The 14,129-nt window shown below is 54.3% G+C and overlaps 2 pseudogenes; both read right to left on the bottom strand.

Annotated features, from left to right (window-relative positions):
* Positions 1 to 1,298: 1,298 nt before the first annotated feature.
* On the bottom strand, positions 1,299 to 2,071 carry LOC143169496 (feather keratin Cos2-3-like; annotated as a pseudogene).
* A 4,224-nt stretch (positions 2,072 to 6,295) lies between these two features.
* On the bottom strand, positions 6,296 to 7,019 carry LOC143169392 (feather keratin Cos2-3 pseudogene; annotated as a pseudogene).
* Between the last annotated feature and the right edge of the window lie 7,110 nt (positions 7,020 to 14,129).

A 14,129-nucleotide genomic window follows, 5' to 3' on the forward strand; every position in this document is an offset into this window, starting at 1 on the left:
TGACTGGCTCAGCTTTGGCCAGCGAGGGGTCCATCTTGGAGCCAGCTGGGACTGGCTCCATCTGGCATGAGGACAGCTTCTGGCATCTTCTCACAGAAACCACCCCTGCAGACCCCTCCGCAACCAAAACCTTGCCACGTAAACCCAATACAACCTTCCAGCCTGGACTGTTCTATGATTCTATAATCCTCTCAGTGATGTCCTTCAAAGGTGCTGTCGCCCTGTGCAAACCGCTCCACCGCACCACTGTTATGACAAGGAAAATCTGCATTCTAAAAGAGTGTGTTGCTTTGAAGACTAATATTCTTTTAAGAGAAAATGGGATGCCGCATGGCTAATAGCCTCTTCATTTCTTAGACTTGTTCACCTAAAGAGACATACTGTGTAGGCAGGGAATAGCAAAGACTGCAGTGCTGGGAAGGCCCTGGCCTGCATGTGAGGAGCAGTGGTGGTGTGAGCAGAGCTTGGGCTGGCCCTGCCTCAGAGCATGTGGGGAGCCAGGGAAGCTGTGTAGGTGCCAGGTCATGCCCAGCCTTCGTGCTATGGTTGGGTTGGTGCCTGCTGCTGGCATATGTGGAGAGCAGCTGGGCCCTGCCAGGTGCTGAAGGACTGCATGAGGTACCTATCTCATCTGCCTGTGAGGTACCTAACTCATCTGCTTGTGCCCATGTGTGCTGGCCACGGACCCTAGATCAGGTAATGGAGGGGAGGGGAAGGCAGGGGATGAGGCTGTGGGCTGTCCCCAGGCACTATTGCAACCCCATCCCCACTGCTGCCAGGCTTTGGAGCCATCCTCTCACTGATGGCCACTGGCTGTGGAGCAGCCAGGGATGTCTTCCTCAGCTCCAAGGGAAAGGGCACAAAACAAAATCCACTGCAGGGAGTCCCACCCTCCCCTTCCTCCACCTTTTTCCCTGACCGGACTGGAAGAGTTGCCGCAGAAGGAAGGAGGACTCAGAGGCCCAGGCTTGAATGCAGCACAACTTTAATGAGTCTAAAGAAGAAAAGGAGGTGGCTCACAGGGAGCACCCGGGGCAGCCACTAAGATGCGGTGGAGCTCTGTCTGGGTGTCCACCTGCCTGCCCTGCAGAGGGAGGGAGGCCCACAGGTCCCCGCTAGGCTGGCATTGGGAGGTGGTGACAGCAAAGGAAAGAGAGAGAGAGAGAGAGAGAGAGGAGAGTGGAAGAACGAAGCAATGGCCCGAAGCTCTAAATACAATGCCCCGAAGCTCTGTCTCCTGTCCAGCACCATGTTCTGAGGTCTTGGGAGGTTCTTGCCCAGGGACATTGCCAGCAGCTTTAGCAGGGTTGACATCTGTTGCAACAGTAGCAGCTGGTAATGCAGGAGAGGTCACAGCACCCAGAGTTGATGGGGACTCCATCACAGCTGAGGATGCTGCCCACAGCAGCGGAGGTGGAGGAGCCCACAACGGTGTTCTGCGGGAAGGAGCTGAGGATGGGGCCGGGCAGGGTCACCACCACGGGGGAGGGCTCGATGACGACGGTGGAGTTCTGGCACTGCCTGACACAGGGCTCATTGCAGCTGTTGGCCAGGGGGGTCGGGCAGCAGGGCTGGCAGCAAGGCTGGCAGGGCTGGTGGGACTGGCACTTGTCGGAGCAGGACATGTCTCTGGGCCGGAGGTGCACCTGGGAGAGAGGGCAGGGAGGAAGCAAAGCACAGGGACACATGAGAAGCAGCACTGCACCCGTCCACAGTGGAGCCAAGGCACCTCCTGGCGCAGCATATGCTGCCCAGCTCAAAGCCCAGGAGCCACCTCAACTAAGTCCCAGCCTCTCTCTGCGGAAGACCTTCTCTCCCCTTCCCTCTCCTATGAGAAGCAGCTCCCAGCCCTGGGCTAGGACAGCCCATATCAGCAGAGCCACACGTCAAGGGAAGACCTGATCTTGAAGGAAGAGGAGAAGAGGCTTCACACTCACCTGATTCCCAAGGAGGAGGAGGCGAGAGAAGTGGATGAGAGAGCAGAGAGTTGGGCTGCCTTTTATAGTAGTCCTGCACTGCCTCGGGCCCAGAGGCACCCTTTGTGGAAGCAGTAATTTTCTGACAAGCTCATGTCAAATGCAAAACATCCCAGCTAATGGTATGGGCTGTGTCCTGGTTTCCTGCACCGCTGCCTTTTCATTTCCTGGCTTATGCCACGTGCTTTCCCATATGAAGGCTTCTGTAAGTGCCGGGATGAGAGTCCCGAGGATTTCCAGGGCAGAAACACGTCAGCGCAGGCAGAAGACTCAGCTCAAGTGCTAGTGGTGTCCCGTGCAGGCAGGTGATGTGCACCTGGGTCATTGCTGTGGGCTCGTTTGTGGCAAAGTCGTCAGGAAATGGGCACCGCTCTCATGCTTCTCGTCCAGCTGCCCAAGGACTCCCATGTGAGAGGTCATGTCACATGCGGTCCCCAGGTTCTCCTCAGCAGAGTCCACAGTTGCTGATGTTTTCCTGGCTTTATGCGAGCGTACAGATTTTTGCATGGTTCCATGCAGGCATGCATGAGCACACGTGTGTCAGTCTGTACTTGTGTGACCCTCATCATGAGGGCATGTGCAGGTCATAGCAGGAACGGCAGTTGGAAAGGAATCTACAGCTGGATGGTGGTGGCTTCAACCTGGCAGAGAGGTGCCCAGAGAACTGAGATGCAGTCTCTGCCTCCTGCACCCTCCATTTCTTGCTTTGTGTACAGGGAGAAAGGCCAAGAAAGCCTGCCCGCCTATGCAGGCCGTTGTCCCTGAATCGATCCCCTTATGATGCAGTGTTGCTGGTGCCTGGGACGGGACGCGGGCTCCTCATGTCCATGCCAATGCCACCACTCAGCCTGGTGCTGAGTGAGGCCGGGGCTAGGACCTCGCACCAAATGGGTATTGAACTGAAGGGTCCAGGGTCCAGATGTTGCTCTACTGTGAGATGTAGGACGGACTCTCTGGGTGGCACAGGGAGAGTCAAACAGCTGAGGACTCCTTTGGTGTTCAAGCACCAGGATTTCCATGTCCCCCATGAAAAACTGAACGTGAGTGCCCAGCAGCTGCGTCTAGGAAGGCAGGGATAGGTGATTCAGGGCCAAATCGCACAAACTCTGCTGCTGTTTCATGAGGGAGGTCAGGCAAAGTCCCTCTTTGCGACAGAGGCTGCAGGTATTTTGTAAGGGCCCTAAGTGCATCCTCCATCCTAGTCTGCCTTGTGTCCAATCCAGCTTAGAGGTAGTGTAACTGAGGGCTACCCTCTTCCCTTTGTTGACCTTGCTGAGATCATTCCCAGATGGTGCCGCTGGGAGGCTTCAGCCAGGGCCGACTTCCCCTTCCCATGGGAGCGTCTTTCAAGCTTAAGTTCTACTGCTTGGCCCCAACCAAGGGGCCAGCTGTGACACAGCTGGGCCTGTATCTGGCCATGGACCCCACTGATCCCAGTTTGGACGCTGACATGCGGGCGACTTCCCAGCTTGACCCGAGACCTTCCTTATCTCTAGGAACACACCTGGTGATCGCTGGACATTGTTGAACCCCGATTACTGTCACGAGACCTCATCCTGACCTTGACTCACTCACTGACTGACTTGCCTTTCCAGCTTGACCCCAGACATACGTAAGAGAAGAGCCTGAGCCAGAACACGAGCAGGACAACCGAAAAGTCTGTGCACACTTGCACACCTGTGATCTTATAGGGGTTTTGGAGAAAAGCTGGGATAGCTCTCAAGTCTGGAGTGCGCAGCGGCTCTGCAAAACAGAAGGCAGAAATGCAACCCTGCGCTCCATAAGGGCAGATTTTTGTCCCCTCAGGGACCTGCCAGGCAGAATCCTTTGGGAAAGGGCCCTGGGGGGTCAAAGAGGCCCAGGGAGAATGTAAAATACAGCAGTTAAGATCTGATGATAATAAAAATAAGGAAACCCCCACAAATAGCACCACCCGCTCCACTTGATAAAGGCATCAGAAAGATCTACCAAGGACATTAGATGGCTGTATTTTCAGAGCATTTCTTTCCAAATGTTAAAGCATGACCAATAACACCATTTTTCTTAAGGTTATTCAAAGTTACATCCATCCCTTACTGAAGCCTGCACTGGTTCTTTTCTGTTGAAATTTGTATTCATCCAATTGTGCCTCATACTCCGTTGGACCCACTCTGTTGGGCTTACGTGGCAAGGCTTTGGTAGCTGGGGGAGAAGGTTGCAGGGGTGGCCTCTGTGAGAAGACTCCAGCGGCTACCCCCACGTCTGACGGAGTCAGTTCCAGCCGGCTCCAAAATGGACTCGCTGCTGCCCAACGCTGAGCCCGTTAGCAACGCTGGTGGTGCCTCCATGAAGACATATTTGAGAAAGGGCAAAAGGGCAAAACACTGCACAGGAAATGAGGAATGGAGAAAAAAAAAAGTTTGAGAAACAATCCTGCAAACACCAAGGCCAGAGAAGAGGGGGGAGGAGGAGGAGGAGGAGGTGCTCCAGGCAACGGTGCAGAGATTCCCAGGCAGCCCGTGGGAGAGACCACGGTGGAGCAGATAGCCACACTGCAGCCCACGGAGGATCCCACACCGGACCAAGTGGCTATCCCCTGCAGGAACCGTGGCCTGTGCAGAGCCCATGCTGAAGCAGGCTCCTGGCAGGAAATGTGGCCCCTGGAGGACCTCATTGCCTCTCTTTTCCAGCCCATTCCCTTTCAATGTCTCACAGATAGGTCAGTGCAGAAGATCTCGGCTGTCTTTGTAGTCCCAAATTTCTGAGGTCCAAGCACCAAAGGCTGTTGCCCGTGATCTGTAGGCTTCAGGAGAGGAGGGAGCTAGGAGGAAGGGCACAGTACAGTTCTCCTCTCTTGGCATCCTGGCAGGAGGACCTTCTGTGCAAGGCTGAGCTCTGGGGAAAGGGCCCTCAGTTCTCCCTTGGCAGCCCTATTTCCCTTATGCACCCAGAGACCTGCAGGCGAAGATCCTTTTTCTGTGAGGGGTTGGGGTTAGTGGCCTGAGGGAAAAGGAGAAGGTGGTGAGAGAGCTTCTGCCATGGAACTGTTCTTCCCCTGCCCCCCAGGATGGGATTGCACTTGCCATGAGCTGCAAAGAGGGCTCTTCTGATCGGTGCTCTCTCTAGAGTACCATGGGAGGACCTGTCATAAGCTCATCTGTGTCATCTTGTAGGCCCATGTGAAAAACCTATTTGTCCTGGAGCTGCTCAGTCTGATGGGAGTCGGGGATGTGCACTCTGCAAAGACACCTCAGCCCTGCAAATGTGTGTAACCAACCGCTGGGCTGCACAGGGCACTGTATGGGTGTGACGGAAGAACAGGGGACTTGCCCTAGCTATCCCTGCCCTTGGATGCATGCCGTGCCCCTTCCTTCTGGAGGTGGGTGGGAAGGTGAGGAGGAGGAGGAGGCTCTGGGCTCTAGCCAAGGTGATTTCTCCTACCGTCCCCTCCTTCCATCCTCACGGCCATCTTCTGCCTGAGCCTTCTCCCCCAGCACAGCTCCATCCAGAGCAAGAGGAACCGCCTTGAGTGCTTGTGGGGCTGCTGACCTCCCAGGACCTCCTGCAGCACTGGGGTCGTCCCATGAAGACAGCAGAAGTTGGGATCACCATCTGTAGGACACGCTCTGAGGCCAAGGGGAATATTTCTGGGCAGAGATGCGGCAAGGGAGGGGCTGATGGTCACTGGCTGTGGAGTAGCCAGAGGTGATGTTCTCAGTTCCAAGGGACAGTGACCCAAGGAGGCCCACAGACAGTGTGTCCTGCCCTCCCAGTCCTCTAGGAATGAGAAAGGGTCCACTTGCTCACACATTTGTTCCCTCCCAGCATATCTCCTTTCTCCCTGGACAGCTTTGGAGAGCATCCAGAGAGGAAAGGACCACACAGAGCCAGAGGCTGGGATGCAGCAGAGTTTAATGAGTCCAAAGAGGGAAACAAGATGTCTCTGAGGGGAGGCCACAGTGAAAGGATCACTGTGGGCAGCCAAGAGTCAGTGCCCCATGATCAAGGGAGAGATCCCACAGGGTACTCCTCTGGCTGCCCGACAGAGGAAGAGGGGCAGGCAGGTCCCCCCTAAGCTGGCTTTGGTGGGCCTCATGGCCTGGGGAGCAGAAAACAACAAAGGAAAAGGAGGGAAAGGAGAGAGTGGAGGAAGGAAACGAGAGGCATCGGCCATGTTTTGGGAGAGCCGAGGCTCACCCCTTCCAAAGGGCTGACACCCTTTGCAGGAGGTGCAGGGCATGCTCAGGCCCTCTCAAAGCAATGGCCACGATCTCCGTTGTTCAGTCCGGCATCATCTTCTGGGTACCCGGGGCTCCTTGTCTGGGCTCTCACCAGTGGCCTTAGCAAGGGGGGCACCTTCTGCTGCCACAGTAGCAGCTGGTGATGCAGGAAAGGTCACAGCACCCGGAGTTGATGGGGACTCCATCACAGCTGAGGATGCTGCCAACGGCAGCGGAGGTGGAGGAGCCCACAACGGTGTTCTGCGGGAAGGAGCTGAGGATGGGGCCGGGCAGGGTCACCACCACGGGGGAGGGCTGGATGACGACGGTGGAGTCCTGGCACTGCCTGACACAGGGCTCATTGCAGCTGTTGGCCAGGGGGGTCGGGCCGCAGGGCTGGCAGCAAGGCTGGCAGGGCTGGCACTTGTCGGAGCAGGACATGTCTCTGGGCTGGAGGTGCACCTGGGAGAGAGGGCAGGGAGGAAGCAGAGCACAGGGACACATGAGGAACAGCCTGCAACCCCACCAAAAGGAAGCCAAGGCACCTGCTGGGTGGGGAGGTAGAGGCTGTGCAGGGGGAACACGGGCTTCTTTGCCTGAGCCCAGCGGGGTCCTTCAGGTAGCAGCCAGGCCCAGAGATGCTCCTGCCTAGCGTGTAGCCAAAGATCTACCTCAGCCCAGCGTCAGCCTCCCTCCATGACAGACCGTCTCTCCTCTGCTCTCTCCCACTAACTTAGATGTCCTTGAAGGCTAGACCCCATCTTAGAGGAGGAAGTGGATGAGAAAGGGTGTTCCAACTCACCTGGTTCCCAAGGAGAAGGAGGTGACAGAAGTGGTAGAGAGCGCACAGAGTTGGGCTGGCTTTTATACCAGCCTCACACTGCCTCAGGGCCCAAAGGCATCCTCTGCATATGTGACAATTTCCTACAAGCTCCTAATGAACGGAAACATCCCAGGTAATGACATGGCATGTGTTGCTGATTCCCTCTATGCTGCCTTTGCATTTCCTGGTTATGTCATGCCCATTCCCTCACGGACGCTTGTTTTGAGTGCTGGGATGAGAGGCCCCATGATTTCCAGGGCAAGGATGCGTCAGTGTGGGCAGAAGACACGGACTAAGTGCCAGAGGGGTCCAGTGGAGGCAGGTGATGTCAGCCTGGGGCACTCTGGTGGTTTTTCTTTACGAGCCTGCTGACAGGAAGGGCCCCAGCTGCTCCCAGCCCTGCAAACTGCACTTGGTCTGCTGAGACCTGACATTGTTTACATGTAAGAACCAATGGGCATAAAAGGAGCTCTAGGACTCCACACTTTTTTTTTAATGTCTGCACATTCCTTTTGATGTATTGTTCTTACATAGGTGTTCAGAGGAAGAATGAAAAAGAGGCTAGGTAGACCTTCTCTTCTAGAATTATTGAATAAAGCAAAGTCACGTTGGATGGGGCTTTGAGCAACTGATCTAATGAAAGATGTCCCTGCCCATGGCCATGCTCATGACTCCTGGAAGCCCAGCATCCATTACTACGTGGGTCATGCTGTGCCATCATCCATTCTTGTCTCAAGGTTCTATAATCATTTTTAATCATCAGTCCAAGCACTTCTTCCTTTTTTTCTTCCTTATCCTCTAATATATTCAACATCGCTGTTCTGGCCTCCGAGCAGTCACGGAGCAGTGCAGGCAGAAGACATGAATTAACCTGCTCAGTTAATGCACTAATAGATCCTGAGGGAACAGTGCCTTAGGAAAATAAGGCTCAATGGAGATGTTATGGGTGTTTACAACTACGTGCTCTGAGGATGTGGAAAAGATGGAGCCAGGCTCTTCTCAAAGGTGTGCAGTGGTAGGACAAGAGGCAATGGACACAATTTGGAACCTGGGAAATTCTATTTAGATATTAAAAACTTTTTTTTTTTACTTTTTTTTTTTGACCTTGAAAATTCTCAAGTACTGGAATGGGTTTTCTAGAGATGTTGTGCAGGCTCTGGCCCTGGAAATTTTCAAGACTTGGGCACAGCCCTGAGTAGTTGGATCTAATGAGACCTTCTCTGAGCAAGGACTTGGAATGGGTGATCTGCAGAGGTCCTGTCCAACCTAAATTATTCTATGAATCTATGGAAAAAGTAAAAATAGTTTGGTTTGTTTCTTAAAGGATAGAAGTAAGGAGAGGATAAATGCAGATCAAATGTGTTTTGAAGAAACTGAGAAGGAAGGGTTATTATCAAGTGGAAAGGCTGGTTTTGGTTTTGGTTTGGTTTTGTTTTTTTCCAATGAGCTTTTCAGAACCGATTTATGAGATGTAATGGGACAGTGGGGCAGGAAATTTCGTTTATTAATTCCTGAGATATCTCCTTTTGGACAGAGGGAGAAAGTCCACAGTGCCTCGGGGGCTGAGTGGGACAGCTGGTGCCAGCAGGATTTGTTGTTTATCATTGTGTTTGTATGAGCTGCAGCCTTGCGGTGTGCTGACAGGAGTTTGGGGCTAGACACTGTGCAGGAGCCAGGAGAGGCCAACCCCATCAAGGGCTTGAGGTTGGTGGGAGAGGATACACAAGCATCAAGGAAGCAGAGACTCCCAAGATGTTGTACAGGACGATGTGTCAGAGAGGCTGGTCTATATGTCTTTTACCCCTCACTTTGGAAAGGCAGAAGTCTTAATCTTTCTGCATTTGCTTTTCCTCTGTTGTGTACCCTAAGATGGGAGAGTGTTATGGCCCCTTCCTGTCCAACTTGGACACATGAAAGGACAAGCTGCAGCCAGCTCTGCAATGATGAACTCCCAGAAGACTCCCAAGAGAGAACTGCCTTGTCTGGGTGAGGTTGAGTGCATCCTGGAACCATCTATATCTCCTGGGATCCCCTCTTCTCTCTGAGGGTGTGCAGAGCCCTTATCTCTTAGGAAATAAGGAAAATGCAGATGATGTTGCTGCTGCTGAAGATGATGATGATTACTATTATTATTGCAGAGATTTGATGAAGGCTCTTTTAGACTCTAAAGTTGTTGTTGGAGCCTGGTTCGTCTCTGGGGTTGCAGGTTAACCTGCCATAACAGGGGACACAGCCAGATTCTCGGGGGTGCTGCACAACCGGGTTCCTCATGTATTTCTGGGGATATGGGAGACAGGTGCTGTTCCTAGGTGGCAGAGGAAGGAAAGGGGACAAGTGGTAGAAACATAGGGCCCTTCTGTTCCCAGAAGAAATAGCAGTGTCCCCAGAGAGATGGTGTAAAACCTCAGTGGGGCAAAAATAAAAAACTTAAATGGTCCATCAGGGATGTGCAGAAGAGCAGGCATTTCTCACTGTGGATGTGAGGACTCCACTGGGCTAATCAGACCAGGAAGAGACCTTTCCCACCATGGGGAGTCCAAAGCCACCACGTTCCCTCACTGTAATGATCTTGGCTGCACGAGCAACATATGTTGCTGCTGGAGGAGGGAGGAGCACAGGAGGGCATTTCAGACATGCTAGGAACAGGAACAAGTATTTTCTCCTCCCCACTTGATTCTTTGTTCCCCTTGCAGAGTCATTTCTGGCAGCTCTGCTCAGCTCCTGCATCCTTTGGGGCCATCTTCTGACTGAGCTGCTTTTCCCAGCACAGGGCTATCCAGAGCATGAGGAACTCCCTTCTGCACAAGCCTGTGAGCTGCTGACCTCTCAGAGCCTCCAGCAGCACCAGGCTCCTCACTGGGGGATAGCAGTGTTTGGGCTCCCCCTCTCCAGGATGTGCTCTAAGGCCACGGGGCCGTATCTGAGCAGAGATTATAGAATCACAGAATCATAGAATCATAGAATGGTTTGGGTTGGAAGGGACCTCTAAAGGTCATCTAGTCCAACCCCCCTGCAATGAGCAGGGACATTTTAACAGGATCAGGTTGCTCAGAGCCCCGTCCAACCTGACCTTGAATGTTTCCAGGCATGGGGCATCCACCACCTCTCTGGGCAACCTCTTCCAGTGTTTCACCACCCTCAGCGCAAAAAAATTTATTCCTCATATCTAGTCTAAATCTACCCCCCTTTCGTTTAAAGCCATTCCCCCTTGTCCTGTTGCAACAGGCCCTGCTAAAACGTTTGCTGCCATCTTTTTTATAAGCCCCCTTTAAGTACTGATAGGCTGCAAGAAGGTCTCCCCGAAGCCTTCTCTTCTCTAGCCTGAACAACCCCAACTCTCTCAGCCTTTCTTCATAAGAGAGGTGTTCCATCCCCCTGATCATTTTCGTGGCCCTCCTCTGGACCCGGTCCAACAGGACCGTGTCTTTCTTATGCTGAGGGCTCCAGAGCTGGAGGCAGTGCTCCAGGTGGGGTCTCACCAGAGCAGAGTAGAGGGGCAGAATCCCCTCCCTCGACCTGCTGGCCACGCTTCTTTTGATGCAGCCCAGGATACAATTGGCCTTCTGGGCTGTGATCGCACATTGCTGGCTCACGTCCAGCTTTTCATCCACCAGTACCCCCAAGTCCTTCTCGGCAGGGCTGCTCTCAATCCCTTCATCCCCCAGCCTGTATTGATACCGGGGGTTGCCCCAACCCAGGTGCAGGACCTTGCACTTGGCCTTGTTGAACCTCATGAGGTTCACACAGGTGCACTTCAGGAGCTTGTCCAGGTCCCTCTGGATGGCATCCCATCCCTCTGGCATGTCGACCACACCACTCAGCTTGGTGTCATCTGCAAACTGGCTGAGGGTGCACTCAATCCCATTGTCTATGTCATTGATGAAGATATTAAACAGTACCGGTCCCAATACGGACCCCAGTGGTGGTGTGAGCAGAGCTTGGGCTGGCCCTGCCTCAGAGCATGTGGGGAGCCAGGGAAGCTGTGTAGGTGCCAGGTCATGCCCAGCCTTCGTGCTATGGTTGGGTTGGTGCCTGCTGCTGGCATATGTGGAGAGCAGCTGGGCCCTGCCAGGTGCTGAAGGACTGCATGAGGTACCTATCTCATCTGCCTGTGAGGTACCTAACTCATCTGCTTGTGCCCATGTGTGCTGGCCACGGACCCTAGATCAGGTAATGGAGGGGAGGGGAAGGCAGGGGATGAGGCTGTGGGCTGTCCCCAGGCACTATTGCAACCCCATCCCCACTGCTGCCAGGCTTTGGAGCCATCCTCTCACTGATGGCCACTGGCTGTGGAGCAGCCAGGGATGTCTTCCTCAGCTCCAAGGGAAAGGGCACAAAACAAAATCCACTGCAGGGAGTCCCACCCTCCCCTTCCTCCACCTTTTTCCCTGACCGGACTGGAAGAGTTGCCGCAGAAGGAAGGAGGACTCAGAGGCCCAGGCTTGAATGCAGCACAACTTTAATGAGTCTAAAGAAGAAAAGGAGGTGGCTCACAGGGAGCACCCGGGGCAGCCACTAAGATGCGGTGGAGCTCTGTCTGGGTGTCCACCTGCCTGCCCTGCAGAGGGAGGGAGGCCCACAGGTCCCCGCTAGGCTGGCATTGGGAGGTGGTGACAGCAAAGGAAAGAGAGAGAGAGAGAGAGAGAGAGGAGAGTGGAAGAACGAAGCAATGGCCCGAAGCTCTAAATACAATGCCCCGAAGCTCTGTCTCCTGTCCAGCACCATGTTCTGAGGTCTTGGGAGGTTCTTGCCCAGGGACATTGCCAGCAGCTTTAGCAGGGTTGACATCTGTTGCAACAGTAGCAGCTGGTAATGCAGGAGAGGTCACAGCACCCAGAGTTGATGGGGACTCCATCACAGCTGAGGATGCTGCCCACAGCAGCGGAGGTGGAGGAGCCCACAACGGTGTTCTGCGGGAAGGAGCTGAGGATGGGGCCGGGCAGGGTCACCACCACGGGGGAGGGCTCGATGACGACGGTGGAGTTCTGGCACTGCCTGACACAGGGCTCATTGCAGCTGTTGGCCAGGGGGGTCGGGCAGCAGGGCTGGCAGCAAGGCTGGCAGGGCTGGTGGGACTGGCACTTGTCGGAGCAGGACATGTCTCTGGGCCGGAGGTGCACCTGGGAGAGAGGGCAGGGAGGAAGCAAAGCACAGGGACACATGAGAAGCAGCACTGCACCCGTCCACAGTGGAGCCAAGGCACCTCCTGGCGCAGCATATGCTGCCCAGCTCAAAGCCCAGGAGCCACCTCAACTAAGTCCCAGCCTCTCTCTGCGGAAGACCTTCTCTCCCCTTCCCTCTCCTATGAGAAGCAGCTCCCAGCCCTGGGCTAGGACAGCCCATATCAGCAGAGCCACACGTCAAGGGAAGACCTGATCTTGAAGGAAGAGGAGAAGAGGCTTCACACTCACCTGATTCCCAAGGAGGAGGAGGCGAGAGAAGTGGATGAGAGAGCAGAGAGTTGGGCTGCCTTTTATAGTAGTCCTGCACTGCCTCGGGCCCAGAGGCACCCTTTGTGGAAGCAGTAATTTTCTGACAAGCTCATGTCAAATGCAAAACATCCCAGCTAATGGTATGGGCTGTGTCCTGGTTTCCTGCACCGCTGCCTTTTCATTTCCTGGCTTATGCCACGTGCTTTCCCATATGAAGGCTTCTGTAAGTGCCGGGATGAGAGTCCCGAGGATTTCCAGGGCAGAAACACGTCAGCGCAGGCAGAAGACTCAGCTCAAGTGCTAGTGGTGTCCCGTGCAGGCAGGTGATGTGCACCTGGGTCATTGCTGTGGGCTCGTTTGTGGCAAAGTCGTCAGGAAATGGGCACCGCTCTCATGCTTCTCGTCCAGCTGCCCAAGGACTCCCATGTGAGAGGTCATGTCACATGCGGTCCCCAGGTTCTCCTCAGCAGAGTCCACAGTTGCTGATGTTTTCCTGGCTTTATGCGAGCGTACAGATTTTTGCATGGTTCCATGCAGGCATGCATGAGCACACGTGTGTCAGTCTGTACTTGTGTGACCCTCATCATGAGGGCATGTGCAGGTCATAGCAGGAACGGCAGTTGGAAAGGAATCTACAGCTGGATGGTGGTGGCTTCAACCTGGCAGAGAGGTGCCCAGAGAACTGAGATGCAGTCTCTGCCTCCTGCACCCTCCATTTCTTGCTTTGTGTACAGGGAGAAAGGCCAAGAAAGCCTGCCCGCCTATGCAGGCCGTTGTCCCTGAATCGATCCCCTTATGATGCAGTGTTGCTGGTGCCTGGGACGGGACGCGGGCTCCTCATGTCCATGCCAATGCCACCACTCAGCCTGGTGCTGAGTGAGGCCGGGGCTAGGACCTCGCACCAAATGGGTATTGAACTGAAGGGTCCAGGGTCCAGATGTTGCTCTACTGTGAGATGTAGGACGGACTCTCTGGGTGGCACAGGGAGAGTCAAACAGCTGAGGACTCCTTTGGTGTTCAAGCACCAGGATTTCCATGTCCCCCATGAAAAACTGAACGTGAGTGCCCAGCAGCTGCGTCTAGGAAGGCAGGGATAGGTGATTCAGGGCCAAATCGCACAAACTCTGCTGCTGTTTCATGAGGGAGGTCAGGCAAAGTCCCTCTTTGCGACAGAGGCTGCAGGTATTTTGTAAGGGCCCTAAGTGCATCCTCCATCCTAGTCTGCCTTGTGTCCAATCCAGCTTAGAGGTAGTGTAACTGAGGGCTACCCTCTTCCCTTTGTTGACCTTGCTGAGATCATTCCCAGATGGTGCCGCTGGGAGGCTTCAGCCAGGGCCGACTTCCCCTTCCCATGGGAGCGTCTTTCAAGCTTAAGTTCTACTGCTTGGCCCCAACCAAGGGGCCAGCTGTGACACAGCTGGGCCTGTATCTGGCCATGGACCCCACTGATCCCAGTTTGGACGCTGACATGCGGGCGACTTCCCAGCTTGACCCGAGACCTTCCTTATCTCTAGGAACACACCTGGTGATCGCTGGACATTGTTGAACCCCGATTACTGTCACGAGACCTCATCCTGACCTTGACTCACTCACTGACTGACTTGCCTTTCCAGCTTGACCCCAGACATACGTAAGAGAAGAGCCTGAGCCAGAACACGAGCAGGACAACCGAAAAGTCTGTGCACACTTGCACACCTGT

This window comes from Aptenodytes patagonicus, chromosome 20 (assembly GCF_965638725.1).
Source record: "Aptenodytes patagonicus chromosome 20, bAptPat1.pri.cur, whole genome shotgun sequence".
Taxonomy (NCBI): domain Eukaryota; kingdom Metazoa; phylum Chordata; class Aves; order Sphenisciformes; family Spheniscidae; genus Aptenodytes; species Aptenodytes patagonicus.